The sequence below is a fragment of the Mastacembelus armatus genome, chromosome 24, assembly GCF_900324485.2.
Source record: "Mastacembelus armatus chromosome 24, fMasArm1.2, whole genome shotgun sequence".
Lineage (NCBI taxonomy): Eukaryota > Metazoa > Chordata > Actinopteri > Synbranchiformes > Mastacembelidae > Mastacembelus > Mastacembelus armatus.
This window is the reverse complement of record NC_046656.1, coordinates 19,690,607-19,705,863: the sequence shown is the minus strand read 5'-3', so window position 1 is coordinate 19,705,863 and position 15,257 is coordinate 19,690,607.

The following is a 15,257-nucleotide window of genomic DNA, read 5'->3' as shown; positions in this document are numbered from 1 at the left end:
TCATGGTTTTTACTTAGATTTGTTCTGCCTTCTTCAAAGGTCAGGTACTAATGATCTATTCAAAATGGAAATCATGATATAATTTGAGAAAAAAGAAAACAGCAATTTGTGTATGTATGACAGAGCTTGGCACTGGCCTATTTTATTTTTACACTCTGTACACAGTTGTCCTTAATGGAAGAGAAATTCTAAATCAAAGTCCTAGAACATGTGTGAACAAACCCATGGTCCTCAATGGCCACTGCCCTCAGTTAATCAAAAGCTGCAAGATGACAATTCACTTTGTTTTTTCCCCACACCTGATCCAGGTAATCAGCAGTGGGTAGAGCAGAAATAGTTGGAAAACAACCAGGGCAGTGGCTCTTGAGGACCTTGGGTTGGTCTCCAAAGAGACATTTGTGTGACTGTTTTGTGGTCAATGGTTTGATTTACTTTGATATGTAAAATCTTTTAAAGCCACACAGAGACAAGAAGGCTGTTGTTGTTGTTGGAGGATGTGTAGGACAATCGACAATTTAAGTCAAGTTTGGACGAGCACATAATACCTGATTTAGCTGTTAACTACTGATAATAATCAATAATCTCCTTATGATCGATACAAGATAGGGGAGAAAGACTTGCTCATTGATGATGGTGGCCTTCAATTATAATATTTGACCTGTAGTTATGTACAGATTCAAAACCAAAAGGTGCTTATAGACACTTACACTTAACTTGATCATCAACCATCAACAGCTCCATTGCTTCTAGGTAAATCTGCACAGAAAATATTATACCCAGGTATTACTACACCACTCCACTGTAAATATCCATTGTTTTGGTACTTAAGTGAAGTTATTTAAATGAATAAATCCAAGGCCAGACCTTTCTTTAGTGACAGGTGTGTCTCCAGGTTTGGTTGTTTAATTCCATATATTTGAGGGAGTAAAAAAATAAGACATACCTTCTGTCCTACAGAGCACAAGGTGGATTTTAGACGACAATTTTGAAAAGCCATGATGTATAAATGTACATTTACACGGTAGGAGAAAGTTTAGCTGTAACAGATTTGGCAGAAACACCACAGGAGTCAAAAAACCAAACGGAAACAAGGCAGCCATCTTCATGTTTATGGCGATAAAGAGGACAATAACTTCAGCTAATCAGAATCAAATCACAACTCACCCCATAAACAGGTAAAACCGCCACACATTGCGGATCCGGGCAGGTAAGGCAGGTGAGTTAGGTAAGAGCGATAAATCCATCCCGTAATCCAGAACAGGTGGATCCATAGTTTACAGAGCATGGACACATCGCCATCTTGAGACGTCCCGCAATGTTGATAAATATTTTTGTGAAGTTACACATTTATTGGTCTTCATGCGTAGTTACCTGTCAACACAAGACAGTTCGATATCATACATGTCAACACACCACACCTGTAGATACCTTACCTGTCAACACCATATATGTCGATATCATACCTGTCAACATGCGGGTACCGAAATCCAGGAGACCCATGAGCTAGAGCGCTATAATAAGGGGCCTTATGCTTTTTACTTGTTATTACAAATTTAAAAACATAACTAAACCGTCTTTAACATGGCTTCTGCCTCCACCTGTCATTAAAGTGGAAATGGCCGATGTGCCCTTCGGTGCGATTGAGTGGTTGTGATTTAGCTAATGTTAATGCTGAGTCACACTTCACAAAACTCGGGGACATTGTCAGTTTCACTTTGAGAGACTAAACTCTTCCGTCCACCTGTTTCTAAATGTGGATGTTTATTTTGTATGTTTTCGCCGGAGAACCGCCTCAGTTGTCTTCTCCCATTTTCTACCATTAACGCTTGATTCAACTTCCCGCGTTTTCTACCTGCGCAGATATTAACTGCGCAACTGGGTTGCAGGTTGCCAGGTTGAGCTCACAGGTGGGAGGAAGTTTGTATGACGCGTTTCATACAAGATCTGGCAACTACACAACCTCGTAATATTATATTGGTGTAATTATTCATATGAGGCTTGGGCCTCACAAAATAACAGTCCAGCTGCAAAATATCAACATATTAACATGACAAAGATCATTATTTTGGCATGGTAATGTTCAGCAGTGAGCATTTATTTCTAAACGAATAATAGTCTTCTCTTGATCCTTGCACTTTTATGTTTAGAGGTGATAAAATCGCTGCATTAGTGATTCTTAAAATTGACTACAACAGAATAAGTCTAAAGAAACTATTGTGACTTCGAGCAGTGTTATTACAGAGCAAAGCTGATGCTTGAAAATAATTTTGAGCTACAGTGTTTGTAAATCCACTTGCCTGAATCTGACCTGGCATTGGCCTCCCAGTTCCAAAATGGTCTGCAGATATAAAATTAGCTCATGAGGACCATTAAACTCCAGACAATTTTACTGGATATAAAAGCCTTCAAGTGGACGTTTAATTAACTCTTCAACTTAAATAACATTTTAAGTAATAAATGATAAATTCACAAATAAGCCTCACATTTCCTTGTCCTTTTTCTAAGTTTTTCTTTTCCATGAAGCTCCTGCTTTCAGCTACACTAACACATCTTATTGTTTCACAGAGAAAGTCTGAAGTACATTAGTTTTGTTCTATGTTCCTGCAAGCTGAAGGTCAGTCTCCTCCATAAAGAGGGACCACAACAATACTTTACACAGAGATGGCGAGTGAGAGGTGTGGGCCCCCAAGGTTCGCTGCTCAATCAATATCTCACTGTCAAGCCTCAATTTAGAAATGTCCCTCTTATCTTAAAAAAAGAGAAGAATGGTTTCTTTCTGTGCCTGCATCATTCAGGGGTCTACGTCAACAAAAAAACTAATAATTTCCTTCAATAATTCCTGCACAATATATTACAGCTGGACATGTTTCTAATGTGGTGAATGTCTGCGCTTTGTTTTTTTCCTCCATTGTCTTCGGTGACTGTTGCTTCTCTGTTGGTTTGTGTAATTTTGCTCCTCCGCTTTAGACAGAGTTCCCTTGAAAAACATGTTTTGATTTTCCACAGTTCTTTTCAAAGAAAGGTCAAACAAAAACTCAACATCCACTCAGTGTTTTAGTTGTAGTAACACAAACAAGATTAACTGGTGATCACATATAAATAATATATTATCTTTTTGACAGGACATGAAAAGTAGTTTATGTTTACAAAACACCATGGAAAACATAATATTAGCTGTTAAAAACAGGAACAAATGAAAGCCTAATATTTATAAAAATTGATATAGATATAGATTTAAATCTGTAATGAGAATCAAAATAAAAACATCCAAATTTCAAGTGAAGTCTGTCTTTATACAATAGGCAAAGATGAACTAAACTTGAGTTTATGATCAACTGAATGATATGTAATTTTAAGTGTCTGCCATTTTTGCCATAAGACTATAGTATACGTAGTTTGTAAGACCTTTCTCAACTGAAAACAGCTGCATGCCACAGCTGGAAATTCGAAGCCAAGTTTTGGAGCTGAAAACCAAAACTACGAGCTAAAACATCCAGGGAAAAAACATTTTTAGGTCAACGTGTTTCCCCCAGAAATGTTGTTAGCAGCATCTCTGTTTGCAATATGCTGTTTGCCACAGTATAAAGTCCAATGAAATAGAATAGGTTAACAACAACAATAATCACTGTCATCATAATCATAATAATTCATTATTGGCTGGTCCAAGAAAAGTATTTTCATTACATGGTCACATAATCACTTCAAACAATCTGATCAAAAGCTAGAAATATATCATGGCCATTCTGTATTATGGACAAGAAAAAACACATTTATTACTCCTTCAAAATGTCATCCCTTTGTGCGTTTTCAATTACAGCATCATTGGACAGAAGGTCCCTGGAGGATGATGGTATATTAGAGCCAACCACCGTAAACTGTACAACACTTTTTTTGAAACATTGTTCCTTAAATTGAGTGCATTTTTCCTTTGATTAAAGCATTGCTTAAGTGACTTGCCCTTGACTGGACCATTGTACAGCACCATGGTTTTGAAGGATGTGTGATTAAACACACAGCTCTAAAACTACACACAGTTCAGGCATTTTATGCAGCTATAGCTTTATACAGCTATTGTACACGGATGTGAAAATAAGAGTGAAACATGCTCCGACCCTGCACATCCCACATCTGGTTTACGTTTTCACAGCTTTGTTTGGCAAATGAAAAAGTTAAATGAATTGATAAAAATGCTAAGCAGGTTAGCATCATTGTGTCAGACCCTTGTCATTATCACACAAGAGAGGCACCCTTTAGTCCTCTTGACTGAAAGTGAAAATTATTCCTCTCTGGGTGAGTGGTTGTTATAGAAACCTCTTTTGTCCATGTTTGAGCTTGTCAGTCTTGGCTGTCGAGCCAAAGGTACAAGATATTTAGTTTCACAGATTCATATAATTTAAGTAAAAAAAAACAGCAAACAGAATAAAATTAAAGCTTATTACTTTTGGTTGCACTTAAAAAGGCAGTACAGTTTAGACAGATGTTCAATGTTGGCGTTTAAAGTCACTATTTGAGAAGAGTGAACTGTGGACAGGGAAATAGCAGCAAACACTACCAGCTGTTTAACATTTAGTAGGTTGGTGTTTTATGTAGTCATGTACCAACAAATTTCAGGTTTACAGTTGCCAGATGGTTTTGTGACAGAGCTGATACAAATTTACCACCAACATGGACTCCAGAGGTCGCCAAAGTCATTAAGTTTTACCATCCAACAGAAAGAAAAATGACAGTTGAGGAAATTATGTCTCAGTAACAGAATATTGCTGCCAGCCTCAGTAGCTGAAATATTTCTGTACTTAATGTTTTTTTTCTTTTACAACCAGTCATAATTTCAAAAAAGAAGACATTAGCTTGAGCACTGAGTAATCAGTGGAATAAATAGTTTTGGAAAAAAGAAAAAAAAAAACCCATAGCAGTAAATGAGCAGTATAGAAAAACATTCTATACTGCTCCAAATGTCTGAAAAGTCTAAAAGCATTAAAGTGATATACAGTATTCTCACTGTCAGCCTCGGTGTCTCCTCAAGAAGAACACAATTCATCTCGATATATACGGGCACATATACAGTGCTGCACAAATATGCACACATGCACACAGAGTCCAATGTAGTGAGTCCAGCTGTCTCTGTCTCTGCCATTACTGTAAGAGAATACCCCCGGCCAGTGCTCTACCCTACTCCATCAATCTCTCTCTGTGTGACAGAAACTATGCCCACCTGTTCTCCCACAGTCCACACGCAGAGACGTGCAGGCTGAAGCTCAACACACGACTTCAGGCTTCAGGTTTGGGTCAGTTCACTGTGTTCAGCTTCATGTACTGCTGCAATACCTTCAAGTATAAACGCATCAGCTGCAAGTTTCAGACTCTTGTCTAAAGAACATGAACTTTGTACATATTTATGTTTTTGGAGACTATTTTATAATATTGCACCTTTTTACTGCTCTATATCTGACAGCTACAGTTTTTAAGATGAGAGGATTATTATAAAGATTTTCAATAAAAACAGAATTACAAGAGACTCGTGCCGGTGATCTGGCATTAACACATCACAGCAGACACCAACATTCATTCACTTACGCCATTAAATGGGCATCAGCAGTTTTCGTCACCTGAGGTCAGGAGGTGATATCACTGACACTGAACCTCACAAGCTGCAGGTGATGCTGTGTAAACAGGGACAACGTCTGTAGGGAAGAGACTATAGTGGGGTTGACAACAAAACAGGATTTGTTTTTTTCCAGTTTCCAAACAATCAGCGTCATTAATTCAGTAATTACCGTTATTTAACCTAAATCATGAGCTTCCCCTTAAACCTAATTGCTCCATGTTTATTAGTGTAACCCTGGCAATGTGTGATCAGGGCCTACTGCACTGACAGGGAGGTGTAGAGAGAGTCCTAGGGTCCCCATAACAAACTGATAACAGATGGGTGTCAAAGTCAAGTCCTCAAGGACCACAATCCTGATTGTTTTCCAGTTATCACTGCTCTACCCACTGTGGATTACCTGTATCAGGTGTGTTCAGCCAATCAGAAGCTACAGGGACAGGGATGGCTGGAAAAGCAGGACAATGGCCCTGAGGACTGGCCTATGAAAGATGTCACACAGACTGTATGGCGTGACTGTTTACATTTCTTGTTTGAACGTTAAAAAAAAAAAAAAAAAAAAAAAAGCACTGTAACCAAATGGGATCCAAAACAATACTGAAGAGAGACAACCTTGCAAAATTCCCCCAACAGACATAACCACAAACTGATGCAAAATTACCACAAAGACAAAATATCTACAGAGGGATGCAAAAAGAGACACTAAACAATCACAGAGACCAAAACCAACACAAAGGGATGCTGAATGATGGAAAACAGCTGCAAAATGACCCAAAAGAGAGAATAAACAAACACAATCCAGCACAAAATGATCAGAGTGATGGAAACAACTACAAATGTGGGGCAGTTCTGTGTCTTCTTCAGTCTTGAGGGTCCAAGATAGAAGGCGTTAGGGACCTTTTATGTGTCTGTGCACAGGGTCCCATTTTCTCATGGTCCGTCCACACACAACATCACTATTATTGGACTAATGTCTCGCTGCACCTCAACTGTTGTAGTGTTTTAGGACAGAAGGTCTCAGGTTTCTTTGCTCAGGCTCCCTGTTTGTTTTGTCATGGCAGAGCAGTGCCATGCAAACATTCTTCTGCCCAGTATGGGAAGAAATTCTAAACTCTTTTGCACATTAAGAAAATATCCTGCATTGTGCGTACATACTGAAGCCCCCAGCACAAGGATGTTTTACTGTCACTCCAGTACAAAATCTTGATGTAGAGGTTGAATTAAATTAAACCAAATTACTCCCAAGGCTGTTTTTGAAATGTTGAATTTCTCTTAGTATGAGGTACCATGAGAGGCCAACATCATCGCAGACATGTTGACTTGTCACAGTAAGAAAAGTGCAGGTGTTACAAATAACATTAACAAAGTCCGTTTTATTCAAGTGTCACTTCTAGCAGTGACAGTCTGACAGTGAGCCTGCATGTACAATACCAGGACCCTGAAACTTAAGCAGGTAAATGCAGCCACCATTAATTTCATTTTGTCGATTTCCTTTTGTGACATGCTAAAATGTCTCTATAGAAAAATAAAAACAGAAAAAAAAAGAAATCAGTTGTAACCTCGTCCATTTTTTTAATAAACTGAATGCAGACCAATAAAGACGAAAGAAGCTCCAGTGTGAAAGCTTAAACACAACCAACTCACATTTAGAGCTATACTTATTCATTTTTTACATTTGCTGAAAAATATCTACATGTCATTTTATATGCACATGTCCTGAACTTCCCTTCAGGGATGAATAACGTTTATCTTCTTTTTAAGATGAGAATCACCAATAATAATTTTGTAAAGAACGTATTGTGTATCTCAGTAGTTCAAAAGATAAAAACAAGCCATGTTTTAGTCCTTTCAAGTGTTTTTATGCAAATAAACTATTAAAGCCCCAGACCCACTAAAGAAGAGTAATCCACACACTTATGAGTTAGAAAAAGCGGAAAAGAAAAAGGAATAATTAATAAAACTAATTATGATATAAACACATTCTTGGAGGCCACGTTTGAATGTGTGAGCCTTGTAGGAATAAACGGTGGGCACAGATTTCTGCTCAAACATAATGAAAGTTGGACGAGATGAACATCATGATTATTCACAAGTGTTTCGATGCACAGTCATTTCCAACATGCACCAAACAAAGCATCTATGTGATTCCCCACCTCAGGCACTGCATGAAACTCTTATTTGTGCAGGTGTAAAACAGTTTTCAAACTAAAATCTACTGTTTTGGAAACTTCATAAATTTTATTTCAGTTGATGTCAATACAGACACCCAAACTAATGCACTTTTAAATATCTTTAAGATTAAAGTGTTTTAATTCCTAAGCCAAACATTCCTTGCAGGTTGTGGGATTTGCAGAATCTGAAGCAATGATCCTCTGATCTCTAACCTTTAGGCAACTGCTGCAAGTTAAAAACACTCCTAACAAAAGACTCTTTTACTAAACTTTTTTCTCTTTTCTCCATGGCCATAGATCACCTGTCCAACCAGATTTGTGCATCTTCACACCTCACCAATCACTCTTCATCCCGTCCTCCTGTTAGGTCCTCAGCTCCATTAAGAACACACACACACACACACACACCCACCCTGGGGCCCAGCGGTGCTTGTTAATGCTTGTGGGACTCAAGCAGGAAATGGGGTGGGGGAGATCCAGGGTTACGGAGAAAAGGGGTTCAAGGTGGCTCTGCTCTCAGGTTACCTGTCCAGGTAAGCCTGTGTTTGTTTAGTGTTACCTCCCAGTAGTCTGGAGGTCCAGCTGAGACATGGAGATCTCCCTGTTCAAGGGTGTGTGTGAGGTGCTGCTGACATTTGAAAAAGGTGATACTTAATCTGTTGTGGACCCTGTAGATCCTCCTTTCACACACACATTTTTAATTCTGTCTCTCTGAGGACACCCACTGACATTATTCCCTAACCCTGATTCTAACCTGCACCCTGAGACCAAGGGTGGACCCTAAAACTGCTCCAGTGAGGTCCAGCCAAACTGTCCCTCAGTCAGAAAAACTCCAGCCATTCAAGTTTAAGGACACACTTCACCAGTCGTGGACTAACACTTGTATCTGTGTTGGTGTCATATTCAGCTCAGAAAATAACTTCGCAGTAGATCAGACCTTTGCCGTCTTAAAAAGAAAATTATAGCTACTGATTGGATAGTCCCCAATAAGACTTGTTTTCACTGCCTCTGACAAACACACAGGCTGAGCTGGGAGACGACCTGGAAACACCTGGTCTGTTTTTCTACTGGCTGCTACAAAACCAAAAATGAAAATCCAAATAACGGTATTACAGTACTGGACACATGTCTTGATTGAGATTTTTAACGTGTATATCAACAATACTCTCCAATTTGCTTCCAATTATAACAGCTCACTGACCTTGATGTATATTGATGCTGCGAGCTGCTGGTTTGCCTTCTGAGCTTTTTTTCTCCTAGTCTCTTGGCACAAGAATCTCTTTTACCCGCTGAAGGATGGAGGAGCAAAAGTAAATAAAATGAGTAAAGTGAGTGACAGCATGCACAGCGAAGGCTTACATCATGTACACATGAACGTATCTGAAGCTTTCTCTGTTGCAGTGTTTAGCATTGGGCAATAGCACAGAGAGAGCAGTGACAGATGAATTGCATTACATCATTGGCACGTTCATATTAAATTAAAACATGAAGGCTTGATATGCACTTGAAGAGACACCTGTGAGTGTAAGTTATATTTAATATGAAATGAATGACTCTTTCTTTCATTGTCAGATTCAGGAGAAAAACAAACCTGCGGGGAGTCTGGTGTCTTCATGCTTGCTGCCACTTTGACGCGTTCCTCCTCATCTCAAGTCAGTTTGGTTTCAGGTCCCTTTCTACTTGTCAGTATCAACTTTCAGCTTCACTCCTGCAGGAAAAGAAGATCCTGAAACGTGTGAAGTCTGCAAAAACAATGTAGTGAGCACTGTAATAGAATAAGTATTTGCATAGTGGGTCCAAATCAAAGTGGATCATTTGTAGTGATAGAGCCAGAACAATTTACCAGCCCTGCAGCTTTAACAGTAGGTTGTTTTTAAGATTATTGTTTTGGTTTTACGCTACATCTATACGAATCAGCCTCACCACTCACATCAGCCATGTCTCCAACAGCAGGAGGCAGCTGTTTCCAGCCAAAACTGTCTGCTACAACCAGGGGGTTGATGCAACACGCTTAGACTTGTTCTGTGTCTTTACTATGAAGCCCTGCAGGAGGTAAAGCCAATACAAAAAAAACATCCAATTACAGAATTTATCACAAAATTCTTCTGGCTGTTAATATCAAATCATCGATGACTGGAAATTAAAGTTAAGTGCAGTCCTGTATTGGCTGCAGGTTAAACAAAAAACACCAATGACACCGACTGTACATGGAGGAAAACTAAACATTTATTTATAGGCCTCAACAATATTAAACAATACCTTGAGTGTTAGTATGTGTAAGAGTCATCTAACATTTTTTCAACTCAAAACTAGTCTTCTAAGTTACTTTTAATCTACCAATATCCTTGCAAAATACGGCTAAAGTGTATTATAATATTCACACTTTGATGCAGACTTGCACGAGTCAGGTATGAGCCTGACATTCATCTGATCTTAACACGACAACATAAAATGTCCCACATCTCTTCAAGGTAAAAGCTTCTACTTTTCGGTCCAGCACTGCTCAGTCTGTGATCTCTGCAGTTAGAGCAGATCAGAGCTAAGTGAGACTATCGGGTTTCTCCTCCGTTGACGACTGTTTACAGGAGAGACGGAGCGGAACAGCCCTTTGACAATGCAGCGTGAATCCTCTTGCTCTGTTCTGCAGCATTCCCCACATTTCTACCACGGTTTGCTACAGTTCCTGTGACAAGAAGAAAGATATAAGAGAAAGAGGGAAAGAAAGAAGGACATTTTGTGGCAAACGATTCACAGAAAGAGAGAGAGAGGATGACGCACTGATAAAACTATCAAGAAAAAGGAAAATAAGAACCATTTAAACCCTGAAATCCATTTGAAACTGTAATTGCTGGTTAACTGTATTAATTGTACTTAACATAACTTTTAGCAGAGTGTACAATACGTATAAGTGATCCACACATCAGCATCTTCCATGTGTGGAAGCACTGGTTGTTCACACTGTAGAAATGACCCATGGTTTATTTTTCCTGACATTTTGCAGTCATGTGACTCAAGAGCCCTATTAGTTGTAGGTTCAAACAACTGAAAATGACTTATCGTGAGATTTATATGCCAAATACACACACTGTAATGTTTTTATATAGCTGTGAAATATTAAATACATCTGTGGACCTTCACTGTACTCACATAACTGGACTGGTGGAAAATCAGCAGCTACAGTAAATGTCTCAAATTTGTGTTTACATTAAAACCAACATTTGCAAAAGTAGTTTTTAAATCTGATTGTAGAAAAAGAAACCTTGGTTATAATTTGAGGTATTATGCCAAAGTTCTCTTTTCACTGTTAACACCATCCATCACATTTCTGTCATGTTAAGATAAAGTATAATTAAAACTTATTACTGCTTTACTGTATAGATACATGCTGTTATTTTTTACTAATCCACCTGGTTTAATAATCCTGTAATCTATAAATAGTTCTAGTTTTCATCTACACACTGCACTTTAACTATCAGGAACTTTAATGCAAAATATCAGCCATGAAAATGCAACAGATCAGTCCAACACAAGCTTTCATACGTTTTGATTTTCTGCATGTTGGAATGCAGTTGGAGAAAAACTAAGCAAATGTCAGTGACATTCAGTTTGTCTTTTTCAGTCTCAGAAAGTCAGATGACAGCACAAACACTTACAGCCAAACACTAGATCAACAAACCCAGTGACAGACACCATTAAAAAATCATTCAAATGTTCAATCTGTGTGTCTGTCAGAAACCAAAATGAGCCGAATGAATGACTGCAGCATTAAGGTGAAGGGACAGAGTCGGTAGGAAACACGGCTGGGGCTCGTGTTACCCAGGCTTTTTAGTGCCAGAACTGTCAGCTGTGGGGTCAAACAAATCCTGGGTCTGAACACTCACCGGCTGACTTTTATTGAGATTTGTTTACCTCCCACATGCCTGATTTCCACTGATTTCAACTGGAGCAGAAGTGGAAACTGTAACTGTGTGAGCAGGCCAACAAATGTTTCCAAATTCTCCACGAGTTTCATTTCACACAGTTTTAAAACGTACTGTAGGACTCAAAAGGTTTCTCTGTGATTATCTTTATGATCCTTCAGGGCTGCAGGTGTTAAGATGCAGTTGTTTAACAGGTTAATTAACAGATTTTGGCCAGGACACTGCAACTCTGAGGGATGTTCATGTATTTTCTTTATGTTTGTGTAATTTATACTGCTTCTGTGTATTTTCAGCACATCTGATTTACTTTGTTGGCTATTAAATATAATCTGATAACTGAGTCTCTGGCACCTTACGCTGCATCCAGTAGATATGATCTTGTGAAAATTGCATGTGGCTTGTGTGTGTGTGGCTGGCAGCCAATCTGTTTAGCTGAGTGTTGGGAATGAATGTGTTGTTAATGTGCAGTAAATGTGGGAGCTAGTTGATCTGCAGCTCAGAGGAATTAGCGAGCTTCACATTCCTCAACAGGATATAAGCACGTCATGGGGGCAGACCGGCCCAGAGCGATAAGTGGGATTGTGATGAGATGAATCTATTGATCCACTGGTCAGTGATAATCTTGATGACAAACTGATTACACTGTGTTTCCTGTTTGCTTCAAAATAAAAGCCATCCAGTGTTTCACCAGTTGAGCGGTTTTAATGAGAAGTAGCATGAGCTGGAGCTGATAGGTTAAATCCAGAGTAACTTAAAACAGCTCTGACACAACTACAGAGTAAACAACAGGGAAGGCAAATTAAAAGACAGTTATGCTGGAGTACATGCTGCAATGTTTCCTGGGACTTCACCGCAGGAATGGCAGACTCCACAACAACAATCAATTTCATGAAAATCTTATAACTATATTATACTATATTATAACAGTACAGTAAAAGGAGAAACTGTTTTTCATTAAGTCACCAAACAGGTCTTTAGTAAACTCTGTATATGGACACACTGTATATCTGTAAATAAAACTTTACATTTTTGACCAGCTCTTATGCTAAAAAGGTTATTCACCTCTCCTGTCAAATCCAATTTATGAAAAAAAAAAACTCAAACTTCTTATTTGTTGATCTCAGTAAGAAGAAAATTACTCTCAAGAATATTTGTGTGCAAAAATGCACTAGAAACAATCTTTTACAATAAACTGTTCCTTTCTAATGTTGGACCAATAATATTCCATCTCTCTTGGACTGAATGAACATCATCTGATTCCTCTCTGAAGAAAAAATATAGAACTATACAACAATGGTACTTCACTTTTGTGACAATTAAGAGAAATAAATTGGTGTATCAATGCACTCCTCCCTTCTTTGTGCTATGATTAAAGAGAACCTCTTGTCCTTAACCTCAGCCCTGTGCTTCACACAATTAGCATGGCTTCATACCTTCCTATTCTGCCGGGGAGCTGAATTAACTCCCACGTCCCTGTGAAAGGAAAAAAAAGGTATCCGTTTTTGTTTTTTTAGAGAGCAGAAAGAGAAAAAGATTAAAAACCAGGAGTGAGTGTGTTTGTGAGTATTGACAGACAGCACCTCTCCACATTTCTCTTGTCCGTCATCGCTCGAGTAAGGAGCTGATATTAATCTACAGCTGTCTGACTCTCAGCTGAAACACACGGCTTCTTAGAAACACAACACATGGTTGAAACTGACAGCTTTCTTTCACTGGTGTTCTTCCATCTCTTTTCTACTAATGTTGCATTAGAGTTTTACACTTTTTAAGTGTGTCTTAAAACAACAGCTAGCTGCCCATCTGAACAATGAGGCAGACTTTGCTTGCTGTGAACTGATGTGACAAACGGATTCCTCTTAAAGTAAAAAATGTACGGTTCATTCTGGCCATTAAAAAAGTCCTTTGTGCTTTCTATGCAAGTTATGATGACAAAATCAACAGTCTTCATTTTGAGCAAAAATGTACTGACGTTTATCTGAAGTTAATGACATTTTGGCCATCTGAGTTAGATTAATCAAGTGTATATCAAAAGTTTTTTAGGCAGAATTACCTTGTTTTTCCAATAACACTTTTAATGAGAGTATAAAAAGAGACAATGGAACAAAATGGAATGGAAATAAACTTGAGATGAAAAGCTGCAGCACATAAAGTATCAGATCTGTGTGAAGCTTACATGTGCTTTTGGTGGAGCCTCATACTGGATTAAGGTAGAATTTTGACAACAGTTTTGCAAAGAGGAGAAGGTTTACAGCAAGCAAAACCTGTACAATGGACTGCCTGAAAGAACTTGGATGGCTTCCAATTTCCTATGTTTAAATGTAAGTAAATCCAGGCTTCTAATCTTTGGTCCCTGTGGTCCACATGAAACTTTCCCGTTGAATCTACAATCTGTGAATCCCTAAGTAAAGCCGACTGTCAAAAATCTGGCTAATGGTGTTTTTAACCTGGATAAGCAAATTAACTATGCGGTCAACGCCAATTTTTTACAACTTAAATTTCTGTCAAGGGTGAAACCTTTTCCCTCCAAACATGATCTTGAAAGAGCTACTCATGCTTTTTATTGTAAGCCGTTAGGATTACCGCAATGCCCTTCACACTGGTCTTTGTCATTCCTGTCTAAAGCTAAACCACCTTCCCTCTGTCCAAAATGCTGCAGCACGTTTCCTAACTCATACTGCTAAAAGAGAGCTCGACCTCGCAGGTCTACTGATAATTTGTTTAGTCCTGCTATTAATTCCCTTTTTTGTCTCTACTGCCCCACTGTAGTTTGCTGAAAAACTATAGTTGGTGTAAACGCAGAGCAAATATAATACTAAAAATAAAAACTTTGTGAGACAGCCAATCATTTACAAATATAATTTGACTAGCCACTGCTTTGTGGCTTCTTATACTTTTACTTCAGACCTTTAATAAATCATTTCTTCCCCAGGCTGTAATTTTCTCATGTACTAAGGATGAAAAGATCACAAGGGTAAAAAAAAAAAAAAAAAAAAAAAAAGAGCTAACATGGCAGATAAATGACCAACCAACCAAAGCCAAAGTGTCATGACATTAAACCTGGAAAAAAACATCAGCTAAATACATATCTTGTGTGTAGTGTGCTTGAACATGGCTGCAGAATCACTAGAAATGCATGAAAAACACCAGTGACCTCAACATTTATCGAATGGCTTTTTCAGTGAGGTTGAGAGCTCTGACGTGTCCATCAGTTGAGCTGTGTTGTGAAGAACATGAATCACATTTCTTGAATTAAATGTTTGTTTTCTCCTCAAAGCCCTTTAAGGCAACAATTAAATTATTTTCTAACTAGTTATATGTTAATGTTAAAATATCTTTTATTAATCTATGAATGACATTTATTGCTTATTTCAACATAGAATCTATAAATGAAGGAACAATTTCAAACTAGAACTTTTATCTAATATATTAGCCACATTATTTAAGATTTATGTAGCATTTGTCTCATTAGGAAAGTGATGTATACTATTTCCTAACATAACTTACAGTAGATGGTGTTACCTCAGTGACTAGTTATTATAATTAAAAACAAATGTGTATTATTTA